Source organism: Ranitomeya variabilis, chromosome 5 (genome assembly GCF_051348905.1).
Source record: "Ranitomeya variabilis isolate aRanVar5 chromosome 5, aRanVar5.hap1, whole genome shotgun sequence".
Taxonomy (NCBI): Eukaryota; Metazoa; Chordata; class Amphibia; order Anura; family Dendrobatidae; genus Ranitomeya; species Ranitomeya variabilis.
In genome coordinates, this window is record NC_135236.1 from 274,456,388 (window position 1) to 274,480,810 (window position 24,423).

A 24,423-nucleotide genomic window follows, 5' to 3' on the forward strand; every position below is an offset into this window, starting at 1 on the left:
GTATACGGCAGCCCCCCGCACACAGGGCGGTACACGGCAGCCCCCCGCACACAGGGCGGTACACGGCAGCCCCCCCGCACACAGGGCGGTACACGGCAGCCCCCCCGCACACAGGGCGGTACACGGCAGCCCCCCCGCACACAGGGCGGTACACGGCAGCCCCCCCGCACACAGGGCGGTACACGGCAGCCCCCCCGCACACAGGGCGGTACACGGCAGCCCCCCCGCACACAGGGCGGTACACGGCAGCCCCCCCGCACACAGGGCGGTACACGGCAGCCCCCCCGCACACAGGGCGGTACACGGCAGCCCCCCCGCACACAGGGCGGTACACGGCAGCCCCCCCGCACACAGGGCGGTACACGGCAGCCCCCCCGCACACAGGGCGGTACACGGCAGCCCCCCCGCACACAGGGCGGTACACGGCAGCCCCCCCGCACACAGGGCGGTACACGGCAGCCCCCCCGCACACAGGGCGGTACACGGCAGCCCCCCCGCACACAGGGCGGTACACGGCAGCCCCCCCGCACACAGGGCGGTACACGGCAGCCCCCCCGCACACAGGGCGGTACACGGCAGCCCCCCCGCACACAGGGCGGTACACGGCAGCCCCCCCGCACACAGGGCGGTACACGGCAGCCCCCCCGCACACAGGGCGGTACACGGCAGCCCCCCCGCACACAGGGCGGTATACGGCAGCCCCCCCGCACACAGGGCGGTATACGGCAGCCCCCCCGCACACAGGGCGGTATACGGCAGCCCCCCGCACACAGGGCGGTATACGGCAGCCCCCCGCACACAGGGCGGTATACGGCAGCCCCCCGCACACAGGGCGGTATACGGCAGCCCCCCGCACACAGGGCGGTATACGGCAGCCCCCCGCACACAGGGCGGTATACGGCAGCCCCCCGCACACAGGGCGGTATACGGCAGCCCCCCGCACACAGGGCGGTATACGGCAGCCCCCCGCACACAGGGCGGTATACGGCAGCCCCCCGCACACAGGGCGGTACACGGCAGCCCCCCGCACACAGGGCGGTACACGGCAGCAGCCCAGAAGTCTCTATACACAGGTTCCCCGGAGCGGAGATGGAGGCGCAGCACAGCCCGTAACCTGCTGTCATCACCACACGGCAGACATGCGGCTTCCCGGCCTTTGTTGCACCGAGCTCCGCCATGGAGCCGCGCACTCCGCAGTCGCTCCCTCCCCACAGACAATGACACGTAATACACACACTGCAGAATACGCGCGTCCCCGGGGAGGACGATCCTCACAAGCAGCCGCAATCACGGACCCCAGTCCTCAGGAATAACGGCCACAGCGCGGAACGGGGAGACACCTAAAGCCAAAACCCCGGAGGCGGGGCCTGGTCAAAACAAGCCACGCCCCCTTAGGTTACATACTAGCCCTGCCTCCTTTTTTTTATTTTTTTTTTTAACACGCGTTGTGCAAGCCGTCAATCACAGTCTCCCCATCCATCGGGGCGGTAATGGAGAGCGCTACACTCATTTGTCCCCAAATCCCCGTCACCTTAGTGACTCCCAGGACTACGCATGCGCCTTGCAGGGGAACGAGCGACAAGGCCACGTGGGAAGCGGAAGCAAACAGCAGCAACACGTGGGCAAAAGAGGAGAGAAAGCAGAGCACGCGCTGGAAACCTGCAGACTATATAATGTACATGAGCCCTCAGAGCGGCCACTGTGGGCCCTCCGGGGGGCAGCGCTGAGGACAAGGCACTAGGGACACGTGTCCTGTCAGCGACGACCCAGGAAGCCACTGTGTATCTATACGTAGTGTACCACTATAGAGCTATCGCTGATTGGCTGCTGACCGGGGGGGGGGGGCCGGCTTCAGTATGCGGGGTGTATATATTACATATACTAGATGGTGGCCCGATTCTAACGCATCGGGTATTCTAGAATATGCATGTCCATGTAGTATATTGCCCAGCCATGTAGTATATTGCCCAGTCACATAGTATATTGCCCAGCCACATAGTATATTGCCCAGCCACATAGTATATTGCCCAGCCACATAGTATATTGCCCAGTCACATAGTATATTGCCCAGCCACATAGTATATTGCCCAGCCACGTAGCATATTGCCCAGCCATGTAGTATATTGCCAGCCACGAAGCCTATTGCCCAGCCACGTAGTATATTGCACAGCGACAGAGTATACAGCACAGAGCCACGTAGTATACAGACTTAAAATAAAAAATAAACATATACTCACCTTCCGAAGGCCCCTTGAAGTCCTGGCCCTGTGTGCGGTGCACGCGGCAGCTTCCGGTTCCAGGGTTGGTATGAGCGCAGGACCTGTCATGACGTCGCGGTCACATGACCATGACGTCATGGCAGGTCCTTCTCTCCGGACCTGTGATGACGTCGCGGTCACATGACCGTGACGTCATGGCAGGTCCTTGTCACATACCATCCTTAGCACCGGAACCTGCCGCTTGCATGGAGCGGTCACCGGAGCGTCGCGAGGAGCGGGAAAGGCGGCAGAAGGTGAGTATATAATGATTTTTTATTTTTTTTAACAGATCTTTTTACTATTGATGTTGCATAGGCTGCATCAATAGTAAAAATTTGGTCACACAGGGTTAATAGCAGCGTTAATTGAGTGCGTTACATCGCGGCATAACGCTGTCTATTAGTGCTGCCATTAACCCTGTGTGAGCACTGACTGGAGGGGATAATGGAGCGGGCACTGACTGCGGGGAGGAAGGAGCGGCCATTTTGGCGCCGGACTGTGCCCGTCGCTGATTGGTCGTGGCTGTTTTGCCACGACCAATCAGCGAGTTGGATTTCCGTGACAGACACAGGCCGCGACCAATGAATATCCGAGACAGACAGACGGAAGTACCCCTTAGACAATTATATAGTAGATGTGTCAGCAGTGCACTGCCTGGCTCCTCACAGTGAGGCTTCCAGAGCACATCGGTCAGTATGGAGCAGTATACAGGGAATATATGTTCTGTGTGCAGAATTATTAGGCAAGTTGTATTTCGATCACATGATACTTTTTATACATGTTGTCCTACTCCAAGCTGTTCAGGCTTGAAAGCCAACTACCAATTAAGTAAATCAGGTGATGTGCATCTCTGTAATGAGGAGGGGTGTTGTCTAATGACATCAACACCCTATATAAGGTGTGCTTAATTATTAGGCAACTTCCTTTCCTTTGGCAAAATGGGTCAGAAGAGAGGTTTGATGGGCTCTGAAAAGTCCAAAATTGTGAGATGTCTTGCAGAGGGGTGCAGCAGTCTTAAAATTGCCAAACATTTGAAGCGTGATCACCGAACAATCAAGCGTTTCATGGCAAAAAGCCAACAGGGTCCCAAGAAGCATGTTGGGCAAAAAAGGCGCAAAATAACTGCCCATGAATTGAGGAAAATCAAGTGTGAAGATGCCATTTGCCACCAGTTTTGCCATATTTCAGAGCTGCAACGTTACTGGAGTAACAAAAAGCACAAGGCGTGCGATACTCACGGACATGGCCAAGGTAAGGAAGTGTCATGTCGGACGCTGTTCAGACCATGTCGTTCGACAGACAGCGGTAATTCCGCTTTTGACCACTATGCGCTCATTGGCGTCGGCTAGATTTTATCTAGCTGGTCCGGGGTTAATTTACCTGGTGCTCGGATTGGAAGCTGGGCCATGCCCACTGCCTTTAAATAGTTCTGAACATTGGGCGTCGCCGATTATAGCTTCTGTCTTGTGCGTTGTTATCTCGGTCTGGAGTGGTGAGCTAGTAGTTGGAATATCGTTGCTGGTGGTGTATTTCCCTTTGTCTTATTTGCTCCTTCCTATATTTGTATTTGTTTTGCCCTTTGCATTTATAGTGTATTCCTGAGTGACTGGGGCGTGGTGCTTATTTTTCCGTTATCCTTGTCTGTGCTAACTGTGGGAATTGGAGTGTGGTCTTCACTGGGTGGTGGGAGGTAGTTTCAGCCTAGGGTTGAAACAGGAGGTAGGGCGAGGGTGGAGGCCCAGACATGCACACCATCAGTGTAAACTCTGGAAGAGGGTCAGTCAGGGTTTCCCTAGTCTGAGGGAAATCGCAGGGGCCCGGGTTATTAGCTCTTTCCTGCCTAGGTCTCCCGTGACAGGAAGGCTGAAAAACGACCACCTTTGAGCAAGAAACATAAGATAAAACGTCAAGACTGGGCCAAGAAATATCTTAAGACTGACTTTTCAAAGGTTTTATGGGCTGATGAAATGAGAGTGACTCTTGATGGGCCAGAGGCTGGATCAGTAAAGGGCAGAGAGCTCCACTCCGACTCAGACGCCATCAAGGTGGAGGTGGGGTACTGGTATGGGCTGGTATCATCAAAGATGAACTTGTGGGACCTTTTCGGGTTGAGGATGGAGTGAAGCTCAACTCCCAGACCTACTGCCAGTTTCTGAAAGACAACTTCTTTAAGCAGTGGTACAGAAAGAAGTTGGTATCATTCAAGAAAAACATGATTTTCATGCAGGACAATGCTCCATCACATGCCTCCAACTACTCCACAGCGTGGCTGGCCAGTAAAGGTCTCAAAGAAGAAAAAATAATGACATAGCCCCCATGTTCACCTGATCTGAACCCCATAGAGAACCTGTGGTCCCTCATAAAATGTGAGATCTACACGGAGGAAAAACAGTACGTGATGCGCCCACAGGGCCATGGGATACTCGGTACCGGGTCCTGCGGTTCACAGGGGGATGTCACGGTTGCGACCCGGTCCCTGGCCCTGGGCATCAACGTTAACGGGAAAGGTCTTTAAAGGGAATAAAGTTTGTGTTCATGACGCCACCTGTGGTATTCGGTCAGTGGGGACCGAAGCTGCTATAAGGGGTCCTCTGGGGTGATGTTATGGCAGCTAGATAGTATAACTTCCCACAGGTGAAGTGTATCCCCAGGGCTCCCATGGTGTAGATGGAAGATGGTGAGGAGTGCAGTAAAAAACGAGGACACAACGTTGCAGTCTCCTTACCTTGGTTTACTGAAAACTTCAGCATCCGCAGACCAGAGCACCAGATCACAGGGCAGCCAGGGTCCGGCCGGCTTGAAGGCAAGTTAGGAGTCCCCTTACCCAGGTGGAAATTAAAAGCCTTCCTCTAGCGCCGTGGTGGTGTAGTCCCTTATTGCTTAAAGCTTCACATAAGGTCCTCACATATGTTATCTCTCTGTCCCCCGGGTAGGATAAGACATAACCCGTATGACTGGTGGCTTGAGGCGGTTTATAGGGACTCTAGCACGCCCTGGCCTCTGAGGGGTGCCACCGTGCCTCCTGGGTGTTACGTCGGACAGGTAACTTGGAGTTCAGCTGTCCTGCTGGTCTCTGATGTAAGTCGTGGAGAGCCTTACGATCCTCGGGTGTTCCGGCTATCGATTTCTGCGCCTCAGAAGGAGGCCGCCTGCTCGGGGCTGATCTCCCCCTGATATCTTCTCCTGCGCTTTGCTCTCCTGCACGCTCTCTGCAATGTATTCAGCTTTCTGAATGTCTCTTTCCAGGAACTGCTGCACTGCTGCTACACAGCTCCGTAAAACCTTCTTCTCTGCCTCAGACTGATCCAGTTTGTTTCCTGGCAAGAACTCACTCACTGGAGCTCTGTCAGGAACTAACTGTGTCCGGAACTAACTTTCCCTACAGACTACCAGTGTTATATATTTATATATAGAGAGAGAGAGAGAGTCACCTAGCAAGTAGGATCAAAAGCTCCCCCTGGTGGCCTGGAGTATGAATGTGTTGCATGTTTGTGGTACCTGGTTCCAGTTATCCCTTCTTGCCTTCAAGCGTAACATCACTCTCCCCGTGAAGAAAGCAATGCTACTGTGACGACCAGGACCCTGGGGCGCCACAGTACACCTCTCGGAACAGTGTCTGGGAGGCGGTGGTGGCTGCTGCACGCAATGTTGGTCGTAAACAGATCAAGCAACTGACAGAATCTATGGATGGATGGCTGTTGAGTGTCATCATAAAGAAAGGTGGCTATATTGGTCACTAATTTTTATATATATTTGGTTTTTATTAAGTTGCCTAATAATTCTGCACAGTAATAGTTACCTGCACAAACAGATATCCTCCTAATATAGCCAAATCTAAAAAAAAACACTCCAACTTCCAAAAATATTAAGCTTTGATATTTGAGTCTTTTGGGTTGATTGAGAACATAGTTGTTGATCAATAATAAAAATAATCCTCTAAAATACAACTTGCCTAATAATTCTGCACACCGTGTATTCTGTGTCAGCAGTGCACTGCCCGGCTACTCACAGTGAGGTTGGCTTCCCCAGCACACCAGTCAGTATGGAGCAGTATACAGGTTGTATATACTCTGTGTCAGCAGATGCACTTCCCCGGCTCCTCACAGTGAGGCTGGCTTCCCCAGCACACCGGTCAGTATACAGGGTGTATATACTCTGTCAGCAGATGCACTTCCCTGGCTCCTCACAGTGAGGCCGGCTTCCCCAGCACACCGGTGAGTATGGAGCAGTATACAGGGTGTATATATTCTGTGTCAGCAGATGCACTGCCCAGCTCCTCACAGTGAGGCCGGCTTCCCCAGCACACCAGTCAGTATGGAGCAGTATACAGGGTGTATATACTCTGTGTCAGCAGATGCACTTCCCCGGCTCCTCACAGTGAGGCCGGCTTCCCCAGCACACCGGTCAGTATGGAGCAGTATACAGGTTGTATATACTCTGTGTCAGCAGATGCACTTCCCTGGCTCCTCACAGTGAGGCCGGCTTCCCCAGCACACCGGTCAGTATGGAGCAGTATACAGGGTGTATATGTTACATATATATGTGTCAGCAGATGCACTGCCTCGGCTCCTCACAGTGAGGCCGGCTTCTCCAGCACACCGGTCAGTATGGAGCAGTATACAGGGTGTATATACTCTGTGTCAGCAGATGCACTGCCCCGGCTCCTCACAGTGAGGCCGGCTTCCCCAGCACACCGGTCAGTATGGAGCAGTATACAGGGTGTATATACTCTGTGTCAGCAGATGCACTTCCCCGGCTCCTCACAGTGAGGCTGGCTTCCCCAGCACACCGGTCAGTATGGAGCAGTATACAGGGTGTATATACTCTGTGTCAGCAGATGCACTTCCCCGGCTCCTCACAGTGAGGCCGGCTTCCCCAGCACACCAGTCAGTATGGAGCAGTATACAGGGTGTATATACTCTGTGTCAGCAGATGCACTTCCCCGGCTCCTCACAGTGAGGCCGGCTTCCCCAGCACACCAGTCAGTATGGAGCAGTATACAGGGTGTATATATTACATATATATGTGTCAGCAGATGCACTGCCCCGGCTCCTCAGTGAGGCTGGCTTCCCCAGCATGCCAGTCAGTATGGAGCAGTATACAGGGTGTATATACTCTGTGTCAGCAGATGCACTGCCCCGGCTCCTCACAGTGAGGCCGGCTTCCCCAGCACACCGGTCAGTATGGAGCAGTATACAGGGTGTATATACTCTGTGTCAGCAGATGCACTTCCCCGGCTCCTCAGTGAGGCCGGCTTCCCCAGCACACCAGTCAGTATGGAGCAGTATACAGGGTGTATATGTTACATATATATGTGTCAGCAGATGCACTGCCTCGGCTCCTCACAGTGAGGCCGGCTTCCCCAGCACACCGGTCAGTATGGAGCAGTATACAGGGTGTATATACTCTGTGTCAGCAGATGCACTGCCCCGGCTCCTCACAGTGAGGCCGGCTTCCCCAGCACACCAGTCAGTATGGAGCAGTATACAGGGTGTATATGTTACATATATATGTGTCAGCAGATGCACTGCCTCGGCTCCTCACAGTGAGGCCGGCTTCCCCAGCACACCGGTCAGTATGGAGCAGTATACAGGGTGTATATACTCTGTGTCAGCAGATGCACTGCCCCGGCTCCTCACAGTGAGGCCGGCTTCCCCAGCACACCGTCACAGGCAGATTATTCCAGGAGAGTATATCTGAGATTTGTATATTTATGGTACATCCAAAATACTGGTACTGTAATAGAAAGTGGATTTTACACCAGGACAGAAAATATGTTGTGATTCCAAACCATGTGGACATGGCTGTAGGGTGAATTCTCACATTGCAGATTTTATTGCAGAATTGCTGCAACAAAAAATTGGCTCCATTTATCTGAATCTTTTTTTTCTAGCGAACAGCTTTAGGGCTCTCTGGTTCGACATGTGGGTTTGTCGGGGTAAGTCTGTATGGGACATGCCCTACGCAACAGCCACAAGGGCAGATATTGCAGAAACGCTGTTTATTTACCTCAGAGTCTGCTTTTAGTATAGGCCGCATAAATTGCAGCATCCGTTAGGCTGTAGATTTTCTCCAGATAGTTGAAATGAGATGTGAAATCCCAGCTATAATGCCGGCAATATACACTGTGATACTCCTTTTGACAGAGCTGGGTAAAACTGACAGGAAATGCAAATAGTCACAACGTTTTTAGACTACTTGGCACTGGGCAAAACCTTTGTGACTTTTCACAGCGATTTACACGAGAACTCTGTCATTGTTTTGATGAAGAGGGGCCATAATACAGCGGTTTTTTTAATGCTAGTTTTCAGCTGCGTTTTACAGTACCCGCAAAGTCTGAGATTTCAGAAGTCTCATGCACACAGCTTTTTTTTTTTGTCATCAGGATTTTGTCATTTGCATGATTTTTTGTACAATGGAGCATGTCACTTCTTTCAGCATTTTACACCCATTGAAAAAAAAAACGTACCAAAAATGCAGGTTTTGCTGCTTTTTTTTTGTGCCAAAACCTGATTCTGTAGAATAGGACTTTTTTCCCCAACCCTAAACTTTATCAGCATGCGCAAGAGACAAATGTAGCATGCCAAAAACACGAGGAAAAGCAAGGAAGGGGGGCGTGGCCTGAGCTCTGGCGATGTAGGATGTAAGAGCTCTGAGCTCCCACTAAAGAACCCAAAAAGCGACAAAAAAAAATCCACAAGAGACATTTATAACTTTTATTGAGTTATTATCCCTCTACAACAGAATTGGAACATTTTACTGTCAAAAAACGCTTTCAATCAATAAATTTTACTTCATAGAATGTAGAAGGTAAAACCGGAGACGACATTGTGAAAAGCGGAGGGATACCTTTACCTATGTTTTTTTTTCACACCAGGATTCAACTTTACAGTAAGGTCAGTGCTTGCATTTTCCACCTAAGAGCCAATTGGACAGATATCCCTGGTCATTTGAGTGCCCATAATGCTGGGATTTCTTTTTATTTGGGTCTCTTGTGCACTGAAGCTGCATTCTTCCCTGCTGTGTAAAGGCGGAGGAATACCCACTTCATATATTTTTGACTGCAGGATATCATTAAATTGATGACCAGTGCACCTAGTTTTCACTCAGTGGACAACTTGGATTTATCATCCTGTCATTTTGACACATATATCTGAAAGATTAGAGGTGGCACAACCGAGATTTACCAGTAAAACCCGGCTGGAATACCGCACAGCTTAGGCTGCTTTCACACTAGCGTCGGTACGGGGCCGTCGCGCTGCGTCGGCCTAACGTACTGACTCATACTGTGAAAAAAATGCCCGACGTGGGCAGCGGAAGCAGTCTTACAATGCTTCCGCTGCCCCATTGTAAGGTCCGGGAGGAGGGGACGGAGTTTCGGCCGCGCATGCGCGGTCGAAAATGGCGGTCTCGACGCACAAAAAAAGTTACATGTAATTTTTTTTGTGGCGGCGGTACGCCAAAACACGACGCAACCGTCGCACGACGGTTGCGACGTGTGGCACTGCATCGCAATGCGTCGCTAATAAAAGTCTATGGGGAAAAACGCATCCTGCGGGCAACTTTGCAGGATGCGTTTTTTCTCCACAACGACGCATTGCGACGTGCAGTTTCCAACGCTAGTGTGAAAGTAGCCTTAACAGCATTCTCACCTGAGGTAGAAAGTAGTTCCGGCTGCTCCATTTGACTTAGGCTAGGGTCAAATGGCGTTAGGGCAGTCCGTTTAGGATCGCGTTAGCCGATCCCGCTAGCGCAGATCCCTGATCTGCGCTAGCGAGGAACGGGCCGCGAGCGCTGCAAGCAGCGTTCACGGTCCGTCACTCAAATGACGGCACATCGCTAGCGCACGCCCAATGTGGGCGTGCGCTAGCGATGCATTCGCCATTACAGGCAATGGCGGCGTTAACGGACTACGTTACACCGCGTTATGCCGCGGTGTAACGTAGTCCGTTAAACGCGGTCACAGAACGCAATGTGACCCTAGCCTTACTGCGGCAAGCTCCTGCTTCAGCAAGATTATAGATCCAGGAGCGCTTCAGGCACCTGCTTCCACGCCGACCATCAATACAGATACATCGCTTATCTAAGATCAAAGGGGCTGGTTAGTCTGAAGACAGAACACCGAAGGAGACTGCAATTTTGGAACACCGGAGAGGAGGATGGTTTTTAAAAGCGCCCATCATTGCAGGATCCTGCTTCCCTAATAACCAGATAGGAATCTCAAGGTGAAGACTAGGGTTGAGCGAAACGGGTCGGCCATTTTCAGAAGTCGCCGACTTTTGGCAAAGTCGGGTTTCATGAAACCCAACCCGACCCGACCCCTGTGTGGGGTCGGCCATGAGGTCGGCGATCTTCTGAATCTGGTATCGGAATTCCGATACCGAGTTCCGATATGTTTGCGATATCGGAAATCGGTATCGGAATCCACATTTAAGTGTAAAATAAAGAATTAAAATAAAAAATATTGATATACTCACCTCTCCGACGCAGCCTGGACATCGCCGCTGGTAACCGGCATCTTCCGTTCCTAAGAATGGCGCTTGAAAGACCTTTCGATGACGTCACAGCTTGTGATTGGTCGCGGCGGCCCACGTGACCGCTCAGCGACCAATCACAAGCCGTGACGTAATTTTCAGGTCCTAAATTCCTCATTCTAGGAATTTAGGACATCATTAGGCATTTAGGACAACATTGGATCATTCAGAGATCCATAATGACCTTCTGGAGTGAGTTTGCTGCACTGAAAGTATGGCTACTTTCACACTAGCGTCGTTTGCAATATGTCGTAATGCCTCGTTCAGGAGAAAAAACGCATCCTGCAAAGTTGTCTGCAGGATGCGTTTTTTCCCCATAGACTTACATTACTGATGCATTGCAACGTATTGCCACACGTGTTTTGGCGAACCGTCGGCACAAAAAAAGTTTTTTTGTGCGTCAAGTCTGCCATTTTCGACCGCGCATGTGCGGCCGAAACTCCGCCCCCTCCTCCCTGGACCTTACAATGGGGCAGCGGAAGCGTCGTAAGACTGCTTCCGCTGCCCACGTCGGGCATTTATTTCACAGCATGCGTCGGTACGTCGGCCCGACGCACTGCGACGGGCTCGTACCGACGCTAGTGTGAAAGCAGCCTAAGGCTATGTTCACACGTTCAGGATTTCCATCCTTTTTTTTTCCTGACTGAAACTGCAGGTCTCTGCAGCAAACGCAGGTGCGTTTTTTGGTGCGTTTTTTGGTGCGTTTTTTAGTGCGTTTTTTAGTGCGTTTTTTGATGCAGTTTTGTCTGCAGATTGTCTGTGTTTGACAGAAATAAAGTTTACTGCAGTGGGGGGGGGGAAAAAAAAAAGAAATGATGTCATTTCCTTGTCCAACCCTTTTCTTCTTCCATCCTCCATTTTGGGACTAAACACCAAAATGAGTGGACGTGTTTTGAATGACAGCGCTCCGCGTTTTGCGCCGCATGCGTCACTGCAGCGCACGCATCCGGGCGCAGAGGACGCAGCAAGTTGCATTTTTGCTGCGTCCAAAATCAATCAAAAAAAGGACGCATGCGGTGCAAAACGCAGCGTTGTGCATGCGTTTTGCTGCGTTTTACTTTGCGTTGTGTGTTGCGGCGCCGACGCTGCGGCGCACAACGCAAATGTGAACATAGCCTAAGTGCCACGTATTTCAGTGCCACGTGCCACGTATTTCAGTGCCACGTGCCACGTATTTCAGTGCCACGTATTTCAGTGCCACGTGCCACGTATTTCAGTGCCACGTGCCACGTATTTCAGTGCCACGTATTTCAGTGCCACGTGCCACGTATTTCAGTGCCACGTGCCACGTATTTCAGTGCCACGTATTTCAGTGCCACGTATTTCAGTGCCACGTGCCACAATTTAAGTGCCACGTATTTCAGTGCCACGTATTTCAGTGCCACGTGCCACGTATTTCAGTGCCACGTATCACGTATAAGTGACACGTGCCACGTATTTAAGTGACACGTGTCACGTATTTAAGTGACACGTATCACGTATAAGTGACACGTGTCACGTATTTAAGTGCCACGTATCCCACGAAGATTTTCCATGGAGAACAGACACATCCAGAGATATGTCTGCTCTCCACGGCTGCAGCAACACACTACCAGGAGCCATAGTTCCTGTCGGTGTGTCACTGCGCATGCGCGAGCGAGTTAACCGGCGGTCATTGACCCCGGCTCTCTCGCTTAACGGCAGTGCTGCGTGGGAAAGTTCAACGCAGCTGTACTGCCGTTAACCGAGACGCTGGAGTCATTGAACTCCGGAACAGTACGCGATACACTGCTAGGAGCTTAGCTCCTGGCAGTGTATCGCCGGAGAGCAGCCGATCGGCGTGGGACACTCGTTTTATGGATTCTGCGGACAGGGAGTATGGATTTGATTTTTTATTTTGTGATTTTTTCCTGGAGGATCGAGGGCTTCGCCTACAAGTGTGCTGTTGGTGAGTATATACTCTGTGTTATGTGTTGTATGTACTGTGTGTCATGTATGTGTATTGTGTGTGTTTTGTGTAACTTTACCATTGTGCTAAGTCGCTGGACACAGGGACAACTCTCCCATCCTAATACCGGATGGGAGTAGTAGTCCCATACGGCGACTTGGCACAATGGAGGCACTATCGTCGCATGGGGACACACAGACATACCAGATCAATCAGACGCCCGACATCGATCCCCATGCGACGGTATGCCTCCATGATGACAGTCTTCAGGAACGACACTCCGCCCACGCACTTCCGGCCCCGCACTTCCGCCGGCTTCCCCGCACTTCCTGCAGCTGCGGTTCTGCACATCAAACCGCAGTAAAACCCGCAGATATATTTTTGATCTGCGTGTTTTACTGCGATTTTGACCTCACAATGGAGGTCTATGGGTGCAGAACCACTGCGGTTCAGGAAGAAGAATTGACATGCTCCTTCTTTTTTCCGGGAGCTATTCAGCGCGGCTTTTTTTTTTAAATTTCCGGACCATGTGCACAGTGTGTCCTGTTTTCCATAGGGTACAGTGTACTGTACCCTGCATGGAAAACAGCTGCGGAACCGCAGCGGCAAAACCGCCGCGGTTCCGCGGTAAAAAACGCACTGTGTGAACATGGCCTAAAGGGGCCGAATAATATTGCACGCCCCACTTTTCAGTTTTGAATTTCCACAAAAATTGAAAATAACCAATAAATTTCGTTCAACTTCACTGTTGTGTTCCACTTGTTGATTCTTCACCAAAAATTTACATTTGGTATTTTTATGTTTGAAGCATGATATGTGGGAAAAGGTTGAAAAGTTCCAGGGGGCCGAATACTATTGCAAGGCACTGTACCCTAATAGAAACATGTACTCCATTTCTGGATTCTTCATACACTCCTGGTTTTGACAAAAACATACTGAGGTGAAATACTGTACATGTGAATGTGGCCATAGGCCCCTTATAGTCACTGCAAACATGATGTCGTCCCTTAAAAAAAATGTTTTGTAAATTTTGTTAGAAAAATTAGGAATTGCTGATAAACTTTTAACCTTTCTAACTTCCTAGTTTTTTTTGCCATGTTTCAAAAATGATGCTGATGTTAGTTGGACATATGGGAAATGTTATATATAAATTACTTTGTACAGGATGAGGAACTAGGGTTTAAATTCTGATATTTTCACAAATGAATGCAAGACATTTCGACCTAAATTGACCACTAAGGGTACTGTCACACAGTGCCATTTTGATCGCTACGACGGCACGATCCGTGACGTCGCAGCGATCGTATGATTATCGCTCCAGCGTCGTAGACTGCGGTCACACGTTGCAATCACGGCGCTGGAGCGATGCCGAAGTCCCCGGGTAACCAGGGTAAACATCGGGTTACTAAGCGCAGGGCCGCGCTTAGTAACCCGATGTTTACCCTGGTTACCAGCGTAAACGTAAAAAAACCCCAAACACTACATACTTACATTCCGTTGTCTGTCCCCCGGCGCTGTGCTTCTCTGCACTGTGTAAGCGCCGGCCGGCCGGAAAGCAGAGCACAGCGGTGACGTCACCAAACACAGATAGATATGCTTATAAGGCAGTTCAAATAATATCTTAGCACAACCAGGGAGGCCTGGGTAAAAGTCTCAGGTTTAAGCAGAGCAGCAACAGCTTACATGTCCAGCAAATGCAGATGGAAACAAACACAAGCAGACAGATGGAGGATTACTGGAAACCGATGTATGCAGCAGAAACTCAGATCTGAGTAGCAGGATCTCCACACAGGTTCACAGGAGCAGGTGCAGGTGCAAAGCCAGGGAGTCATCAGGAGCTGGATGCAAGGCAGAATACTCTAGCACAGACTAAAGGCTGGGGTGGAGTTATATAGCAGGAAGACACAGTGCACATGAGACCAAAGACGCCATCTTGGAAAAGGGCAGTAATGCTCAAAAGGTAATCAAAATGTTAGTCCTGACAGTGTATTTTGGCTAGTTTTAGATAGGCCAACCACCAGTTTTGTTGTATTTATTTTTGTCGCTCAGTTTTGTTTCATTCATAATTAATAATTTAAATCCTTTCTTATAATGTTAGAGGCATCAACAGCCCTAATAAAAGATTTACCATTTGGAAAGAGATTATTCGTTCTTGTGCCAATATTGTATGTCTACAGGAGGTGAAATTAGTGCAAGACAATCATCCAACTTTTCAGCACAAAAAATGTCCACATATCTTTAAATCGCTACATTCGTCTAAAAAAGGGGGTGTCGTCACTTTAATAAGTAGCAATGTCCCATTCCAACTTGTTGATGAGGTGACAGAACATTTGGGCAAGTTCCATATCCTTACTTGTTATTTAAACAACAAACCTTGTACAGTGGTGAATGTATATGCTCCAAACACAAATCACATTTCCTTTTTAAATAATCTACATAAAAAAGTGAATAAAATTAAAATAGGAGATATCATATGGATAGGAGACTTTAACATTGTGCCTGATAGCATTATTGATTCCTCCTCTCTAGTCCGTTACAAGGCGCCAGTTTTAAAAAAGTGGTTGATTCAAAATGAACTCTATGACATTTTGAGATGTCTTAATTCTTCCCGTGAGTATTCACTATTCTGATGTGCATAAAACATCTTCCCGCACTTAGCTTCTATTTTTGCTCTTGCCTCCTCTCAGGATTTCTTTCCTAAAGAGATGCAAGAAGCAGTTATCATTATGATTCCCAAAACTGGGGGGATCCTGAGAAGATGCGAGACTACATCCAATCTCACTAATAAATAGTGATACAAAAATGTATTCCAAGATTTTGGCGGATCGATTAAAAAATATTCTCCCACGTTTGCTGGTAGATGACCAGATGGGATTCACTGATGGACGCCAAGCATCAGACGGGACCCGGAGGGTGATCAATCTAATCAACATTATTCAAAATTCAAATTCAAAAGCAGCCTTTCTAACCTTAGATGCTGAAAAGGCTTTTGACAGGATAAACTGCTGGTCTTATTTGAGAGCGACACTTGAAAAGTTTGGGTTTGATTCTAAATTTATGTCCACTATCTTTGCTCTGTATTCGGGACCAAGTGCCAGGATCTACTCCAATAATTTCATGTCAGATTCGTTCAGCATTTCCAATGGCACACGTCAAGGGTGTCCTTTGTCACCCCTGCTGTTTGTCCTTGCAATGGAACCTTTGGCGGAGAGAATCAGATCCAATATAGATATTCTTGGAATTGAGATCCAATCCCATCAATTTAAAATTAGCATGTATGCAGATGATATTTTTCTTACACTACTTAATCCAGCAGCCTCGATTGAAGCTCTCTCTTCAGAGTTAGACACATTCTCCAAGATATCATATTTTAAGATAAATCCACATAAATCTAAATATTTAACTTTTAATATGAATGAATCACATGTTGCAGAATTGAGGGATCGGATAAATCTAGCTGGGGAGGGCGACAAAGTAGTGTATTTAGGAATAATCTTATCAAACAGACTACAAAATATAATAAAAACTAACGCTGATAACATTTTTAAAACAATTTCTCTTGACATCTCTCAATTTGCTCAATTGGAACTTTCTTTATTCGGGAGAACAATGACTATCAAAACAATCATTCTACCCAAGATGCTTTATCTTTTTAGAACTCTCCCAGTGACCTTCCCCTACCAATTTATTCATAAACTTCAAACTATGATAAACTCATTCATATGGGGCGGTAAGCGAGCCAAGTTGTCTTCAGATTTATTGTGCAAACACAAACGTAATGGCGGGGCTGGCCTCCCAAATGTCCATGCTTATTATCTGGCTTCCCTGGTAAAACAAAGCCAACAGTGGTTTGATAAAAAACTATACCCAGCATGGTTCCAAATCGAAAGTGACATTAATAATCTTAATTGAGCACAAGATACTTTTTTCAGTTTCTTATTTCACAAACCGCAAAAGGAATCATCTCATCCCGTTTTCAAGGCTATAATACAGGCCTGGAAAACTCTTCTTAAACCTCCAAGAAAATTTTTTGACAAATCAGAGCAAATTATGAAATTTCCTCTTCATCTATTGGCATTGATATATGATCTTCCACTTTCAGAATTTTGGGCCAAATCAGGAATTAAAAAAGTTGGACATATCTATAACGGGACGAATTTTCTCACCTTTAGCGAAATTAAGACTAAATTTAACTTACCCTCATCTGAGTTAATAATCTTTTTAACCTTAAAAGAGCATATACAGAAATTACTGACCTAGCAAACCATTAAATTTAGAAATTCTTTCTTCATTACTGTGTAGTGTAAAGAACAAACATATATGGAGTCTAAATAACCTCTACAGTCACGTCAATAGAGATATTTCTCGTTTTAAAAATATATACATGAAAAAATGGGAATCGGACCTCAACATTTCTTTACAAGTTGAGCAATGGGGCAAGGCCATTAAGGATACATATATGTCTACCATTTCAATGGCTCTACAAGAGTCCTACTTCAAAGTGATCACACGTTGGTACTACACACCAATTAGACTTGCGCATATATATCAGGATCACTCTCCTTTGTGCTGGAGGAAGAGCGGATATCAAGGAAACCTTTTTCATCTTTTTTGGGGCTGCCCGAAAATAAAACCTCTATGGTCAAAAGTTTCATTTCATATTAATTTATTTCTTAAAAATTTTGTGATTACTCCCCAGAGGGTTCTCCTTTCTCTGGACATGGAAGGAATTCATCCTCAGGTCAAATACATCCTAATACATATATTTCTAGTAGTCAAAAGTACAATAGCACTCTGGTGGAAAAAATCGGATTCGCCCAGCTTTACGGATATTCTGGATAAAATCTATCAACATAGTGCATTAGAATGGAGATTCGCTGCCAACAACAAAGGTATTAGAAAATATCTGAAAAAATGGAAGATTTGGAATGACAAGTTTTGTAAAGAGTAAATCTTTTGTAGTCATGCAAAATCGATAAAAATTGTTACTTTATATCTCTTTCCAATACATTGCATAAGACAAATTATATTATGTTCTATACAAAACATCATATTTAATGACTTTTCTTTGTCTATTCGAGATTGATATTTGGTTCTCTAATTTTATTGATTCCCTTTTCCCTCACCCTTTGTTTCCAATGTTAACCCCTTCCCCATCTTCCCTTCCCTTTATCCACTACAATTTCTTATGCAAAATTTTCAATAAAAATATTTAAAAGAGAAAAAGCAAGGAAAACATCCTTTTTTCTTTGCAGCTTCTTTCCTGTCAAGAGATCAGGTTTTCTGCAGAAGAAAGCTGAAAACACCTAGTGTGAACTTATGTCCTGCTTGTCACGTTTTCATGTAGCTTCTACATTTCGGACATGACTTAAGGCCCCGTCTCACATAGCGATTTACCAACGATCACGATCAGCGATACGACCTGGCCGTGATCGTTGGTAAGTCGCTGTGTGGTCGCTGGGGAGCTGTCACACAGACAGCTCTCTCCAGCGACCAACGATCAGGGGAACGACTTCGGCATCGTTGAAACTGTCTTCAACGATGCCGAAGTCCCCCTGCAGCACCCGGGTAACCAGGGTAAACATCGGGTTACTAAGCGCAGGGCCGCGCTTAGTAACCCGATGTTTACCCTGGTTACCAAAAAAAACAAACAGTACATACTCGCCTTTCGGTGTCCAGGTCCCTTGCCGTCTGCTTCCTGCTCTGACTGAGATCCGGCCGTACAGTAAGAGCAGAGCGCAGCGGTGACGTCACTGCTGTGCTCTCACTTCTCACTGTACGGCCGGGAGTCAGTGAGAGCAGGAAGCAGACGGCAAGGGACCTGGACACCGAAAGGCGAGTATGTACTGTTTGTTTTTTTTGGTAACCAGGGTAAACATCGGGTTACTAAGCGCGGCCCTGCGCTTAGTAACCCGATGTTTACCCTGGTTACCAGTGAAGACATCGCTGGATCGGTGTCACACACACCGATTCAGCGATGTCAGCGGGGCCTCAACGACCAAAAAAAGGTCCAGGCCATTCCGACACGACCAGCGATCTCGCAGCAGGGGCCTGATCGCTGGTACGTGTCACACATAGCGAGATCGCTATGGAGGTCGCTGTTGCGTCACAAAACTTGTGACTCAGCAGCGATCTCGCTAGCGATCTCGCTATGTGAGACGGGGCCTTAAGCTGATCAGACACGGCTCATCTAAAAGGAAGCATGAACAGAATTTGCTAGTATGTATCAGCAAGTACATAAACATGACTCCCCAAAGGCAACCTCTCTAGTGGTTCCTCTCCCAGTGTAATTAGCAATGACCAGATTGCCTGCCCCCTCTGGCCGTTATGTAAGGGATTATCCGCCACATTTCACATCCTGTACAGTAAACCTCAGGAGCTCTTAACCCACATACACTGCACCAGGGAAACCATAGAAGCCAATTTCTATCAGTTTAGAAAATGCATTCAGTTACTTTGTGTTACCACTTCCTTACATTAAGAAAATGTACAGAATAATACCCAGCAAACATACGTAAAGCATATGGTGGTAATTTACAAAACCTGACAAAGCGTTTAATTTCTTAGTTGTATTAATCTGTTCTATATTTCTTTACCACTAGTCGGATTTTGATGATTCGGACCTGATATTCATTCTAACAATGGAAAAGCTCTTAATGAGTTAGAGACAAACAGGCAAGACAAGAACTTATGGGGGCCAGTCGCAGTGGCGTTGCTGCACGTGCAGATCCCTCTTCAGTTATTACTCTGGCATCTCCAAAAATTGCCCACCAAACAGGCTGGGCAGTGTTCTGAATTCCCAAAGAAATGATTGCAGAGACATGTGTATGTACAGCTACCTTTTCTCCAATAGGAGTGACAATGGGACCCTATTCTTGAGATAGATGTAGGTGTGAGTGGTGGGAACTACATTTATGATATATTTATGTAACATTCTAGGATATGCCATGAAAGTGCACCATAGGAATACCTCATTCCGGAGCAAATAATCTATAGGAAATGATACTTTCACAACATCAGTTGTACATGTATGGCCAGGGCCGGACTGGCCATCTGGCAATTCTGGCAAATGCCAGAAGGGCCTGTCTGGTTGTGGGCTGCCTTGTCTGCTATGTTGTTAAAAGAATCAGTGTTCTCAAGACACCCATACTGTTAAGAGTTGTGACAGAGCACAAAGTCACTGACTCAGTCACTTACCCCAGCAGGCCACAGGTATCATTAGAAACATTGGTCGTGTAGTAAATCTTGCTTTCCTCCATCTAGGGTAATATTAGTAATATATCCCATCTGGTGCTTGGGGGCGGGGATGGCACGGGCCTGTGTGTTTTCAAATGCCAGGGCTGAGTTTCAGCCCCAGTCCGTACCTGTGTATGGCGCTGCGGGAGGTGAGCTCCCGCAAACCTCCATACATGTACGGTGTGACCATCGCACGGGCTCTATCCCAGTCTAAAAGCAGATGTTAGCACTATATGAAATATAAAAAAAGCTATATCTTTCAGAATAAAGTAATGCAAAAACAATTATTTTTTCTATAAAATAGTTTTTGTGTAAAAGCAGCAAGACCTAAAAACGTTTTAGAATTGAGGTATTGCTGTCAGTACCTGTCCGAATTGTAAACCTGTCATCCCTTTTATCACACGATGAGCAGCATAAAAACAACAACAAAAAAAGTTGGTTTTTGTTCATTCTGCCTCCCAAAAATCGAGAGAGAGCGTCGCCACAAGGTAAACAGACATGCTGCATTCTAAAAAGGCGCGCCGCACGTCCGTAAACGCAGGGCCGCCGGATGCGTGTTCGTACGCATAGTGGAGAAGGGATTTCATAAAATCCTCTCCACTATGCTGTAACATCTGCACACTGCGGGTTGAATGCTGCGGCTGTACTCAGCGTTCAATCCGCAGCTAATCCGGATGTAAACCTGAACTTCTCCACAATAATATCACGGACCTGCCTGTTGTGTTCCTCGGTCTTCATGATGCTCTCTGTGCTTCAAACAGAACCCTGAGACTATCAAAGAGCAGGTGCATTTATACGGAGACTTTATTACACACAGGTGGATTATATTTATCATCATTAGGCATTTAGGACAACATTGGATCATTCAGAGATCCATAATGACCTTCTGGAGTGAGTTTGCTGCACTGAAAGTATGGCTACTTTCACACTAGCGTCGTTTGCAATACGTCGTAATGCGTCGTTCAGGAGAAAAAACGCATCCTGCAAAGTTGTCTGCAGGAAGCGTTTTTTCCCCATAGACTTACATTACTGACGCATTGCAACGTATGGCCACACGTGTTTTGGCGAACCGTTGGCACATTTTCGACTGCGCATGCGTGGCCGAAACTCCGCCCCCTCCTCCCTGGACCTTACAATGGGGCAGCAGAAGCGTCGTAAGACTGCTTCCGCTGCCCACGTCGGGCATTTATTTCACAGCATGCGTCGGTACGTTGGCCCGACGCACTGCGACGGGCTCGTACCGACGCTAGTGTGAAAGCAGACTAAAGGGGCCGAATAATATTGCATGCCCCACTTTTCAGTTTTGAATTTCCACAAAAATTGAAAATAACCAATAAATTTCGTTCAACTTCACTGTTGTGTTCCACTTGTTGATTCTTCACCAAAAATTTACATTTGGTATTTTTATGTTTGAAGCATGATATGTGGGAAAAGGTTGAAAAGTTCCAGGGGGCCGAATACTATTGCAAGGCACTGTACCCTAATAGAAACATGTACTCCATTTCTGCATTCTTCATACACTCCTGGTTTTGACAAAAACATACTGAGGTGAAATACTGAACATGTGAATGTGGCCATAGGCCCCTTATAGTCACTGCAAACATGATGTCGTCCCTTAAAAAAAATGTTTTGTAAATTTTGTTAGAAAAATGAGGAATTGCTGATAAACTTTTAACCTTTCTAACTTCCTAGTTTTTTTTGCCATGTTTCAAAAATGATGCTGATGTTAGTTGGACATATGGGAAATGTTATATATAAATTACTTTGTACAGGATGAGGAACTAGGGTTTAAATTCTGATATTTTCACAAATGAATGCAAGACATTTCGACCTAAATTGACCACTAAGGATACCGTCTCACTATACGATTTACCAACGATCACGACCTGCGATACGACCTGGCCGTGATCGTTGGTAAGTCGTTGTGTGGTCGCTGGGGAGCTGTCACACAGCCTGCTCTCCAGCGACCAACGATGCCGAGGTTCGCTGGTAACCAGGGTAAACATCGGGTTACTAAGCGCAGGGCCGCGCTTAGTAACCCGATGTTTACCGTGGTTACCAGCGTAAAAGTAAAAAAAAACAAACTGTACATACTCACCATCTGATGTCCGTCAGGTCCCTTGCCGTCTGCTTCCCGCTCTGACTGAGTGCCGCCGTACAGTGAGAGCAGACTGCAGCGGTGACGTCACCGCTGTGATCTGCTCTCACTTTCCGGCCGGCAGACAGTCAGAGCGGGAAGCAGACGGCAAGGGACCTGACGGACATCAGATGGTGAGTATGTACGGTTTGTTTGTTTTTACTTTTACGCTGGTAACCACGGTAAACATCGGGTTACTAAGCGCGGCCCTGCGCTTAGTAACCCGATGTTTACCCTGGTTACAAGCGAACGCATCGCTGGATCGCTGTCACACACAACGATCCAGCGATGACAGCGGGAGATCCATCGACGAAAGAAAGTTTCAAACGATCTGCTACGACGTACGATTCTCAGCAGGGTCCCTGATCGCTGCTGCGTGTCAGACACTGCGAGATCGTAACTATATCGCTAGAACGTCACGAATCGTGCCGTCGTAGCGATGAAAATGCCACTGTGTGACGGTACCCTAAGGCCGGGGACCCATTAGCGTATGGCATCAGATGATTCTCTCTTGTGAGAGCATCAGACGCATGATATGCTAATAACACTCGGCTCCCACTCTGCTGCTAGCATGAGCCGAGTGTCAGTGCTCTCTGCTCCGTTCCTCTTGCAGGAGAGAACTGCAGCACAGCGGTAGAGGAGACGGAAAAAGTAGTTTCTCTATCTCCTCTGTTGCAGTGTTGGCGGGAATAAACTTGGGTGATATCAGAGTACAGTGTGATTTAAAAGGCAAACTATCTTTTTTCCCAGATAGAGCTGAGCAAAAATATTCTGCAGCTGGTATCTTGGGCGCCTTTGATGTTTACTAGACCCTGCAATGTCATACATGTGGCATACCATGATGTTGCATGGCATAGTAAATGCCAGGGCTGCCCAACATGCCAGCCGCAGAAGTGAAGACTACTTTGGTCCGATCAAGCAGAGAGAATCAGACTGGACCCTGAAACTCAACTCAACTTTGAGATTTATTTTTACATATCTACCTCAAAGAAACGTGCTGTACATTTTTGATAAAGGAGTGGGACTGGTACTACTCTAAAATGAAGTACCTAGGCCTCATTCACATGTCCTTTTTTCCCTCATACTTGTGTTGATCATGTTTTGGGGTTTTCTTTGCAATAGGTTTAAATGGTTGTGAGATGCCATTGCATCTATCCAGACTGTGGCCAAAGTTAGACCTTATGAGCCTGTATGCCTGACAAAAGCCCAAAATGCATTGTGCACTTACGGGTCATTCCATATCAAGTGATCCAAATATGAATATTTTTTTTACCTTACGTCTTTAGATTTTTTTTATTTTTTGTTTTTATGAAGTAAAACTTTAGTTAATTACAAATTAAAAGTTTAGAATTTTTTTCTTCATCAGTTAATTTTTTACAGATTTTTAAAGTTTTGAAAAAGCGCGGATTTTGGCCTGGTATGGCTTTACATTTTTTATCATATCTCGGGCTAGAATTAAGATATAGAGGTGGGAGAGGCATCATTTTTCTCAGAACGGTACCGGCTTTCATTTGATATGTCACAAGACTATGTTTCTTTATATTTTGTTTTGGAGAAATCAAATTAAAATTTTGATGCGCAATTCTGAAAAAAACGTATGTTTTAAAATTGTGAAAACATGCATGTGTGTTACTTGTGTCCTTGTTTATATTTGTACAGGGATTCAACTTGGGACCTATCAAATTTGTACTTTTTTTTTTAAGCCTTGAATCATCTGATTTTATGTTTGTGTGAGTTTCTTCCCTTTTTCTTTTCAAATTACAACTTATTGCATTCAACATTTATATGTAACAATAAAGAAACACAAAAAACAAATACCGAAGTGCCAGAATAAATACATCTTAATCATCATAACACAACTTGCTCAGCATTTTCAACCTGAATTCATTGAACAAGCCAAAAGAAAAAACGTGATCACATCCTCAAGTGTGGTTTTCTAAATACAGTCTGATCCTAATTATATGTTAAAAACAAGATTAAGGCTATGTTCACACGGTGCGGTTTTTGCTGCGGATCCGCAGCGGATTTGCACTGCGGATCCGCAGCAGTTTTCCATGTAGGTTACAGTACAATGTAACCCAATGGAAAACAGGACCCGCTGTGCCGACGATCCTTTTTTCCACAGGCAAATCCGCAGCGGTTTTGCCTGCAGAAAAAAGAAGTACCATGTCAATTCTTTCTGCGGATTCCACTGCGGGTTTCCAGCAGCACCAATAGGAAACTGGAAACCCGCAGTGGAATCCGCAGAAGAAAAAGGATCAAAAACCGCAGCTAAAATCAGCGCAGAATTTAGCTGCGGTTTTTCAAAACAGGACCTGAAAAAAAATGGAT

The 24,423-nt window shown here is 47.1% G+C and overlaps 1 protein-coding gene across 6 annotated transcripts in view; it reads right to left on the minus strand.

Moving 5' to 3' along the window:
• The window catches only part of IMPDH1 (inosine monophosphate dehydrogenase 1), a 233,617-nt gene that overhangs the window by 63,803 nt on the left and 145,391 nt on the right, over positions 1-24,423 (minus strand). For 2 of the 6 annotated variants that reach the window (XM_077264361.1, XM_077264358.1), the window contains exon 1: positions 1,236-1,386. The exons of 2 other annotated variants lie outside the window; for them this stretch is intronic. The gene's annotated coding sequence lies outside the window, so the exon portion shown is untranslated. Of the gene's footprint in view, positions 1-1,114; positions 1,214-1,235; positions 1,387-24,423 lie in introns of those variants that run through there. 2 more of the 6 variants (XM_077264359.1, XM_077264362.1) reach the window with 2 other exon arrangements.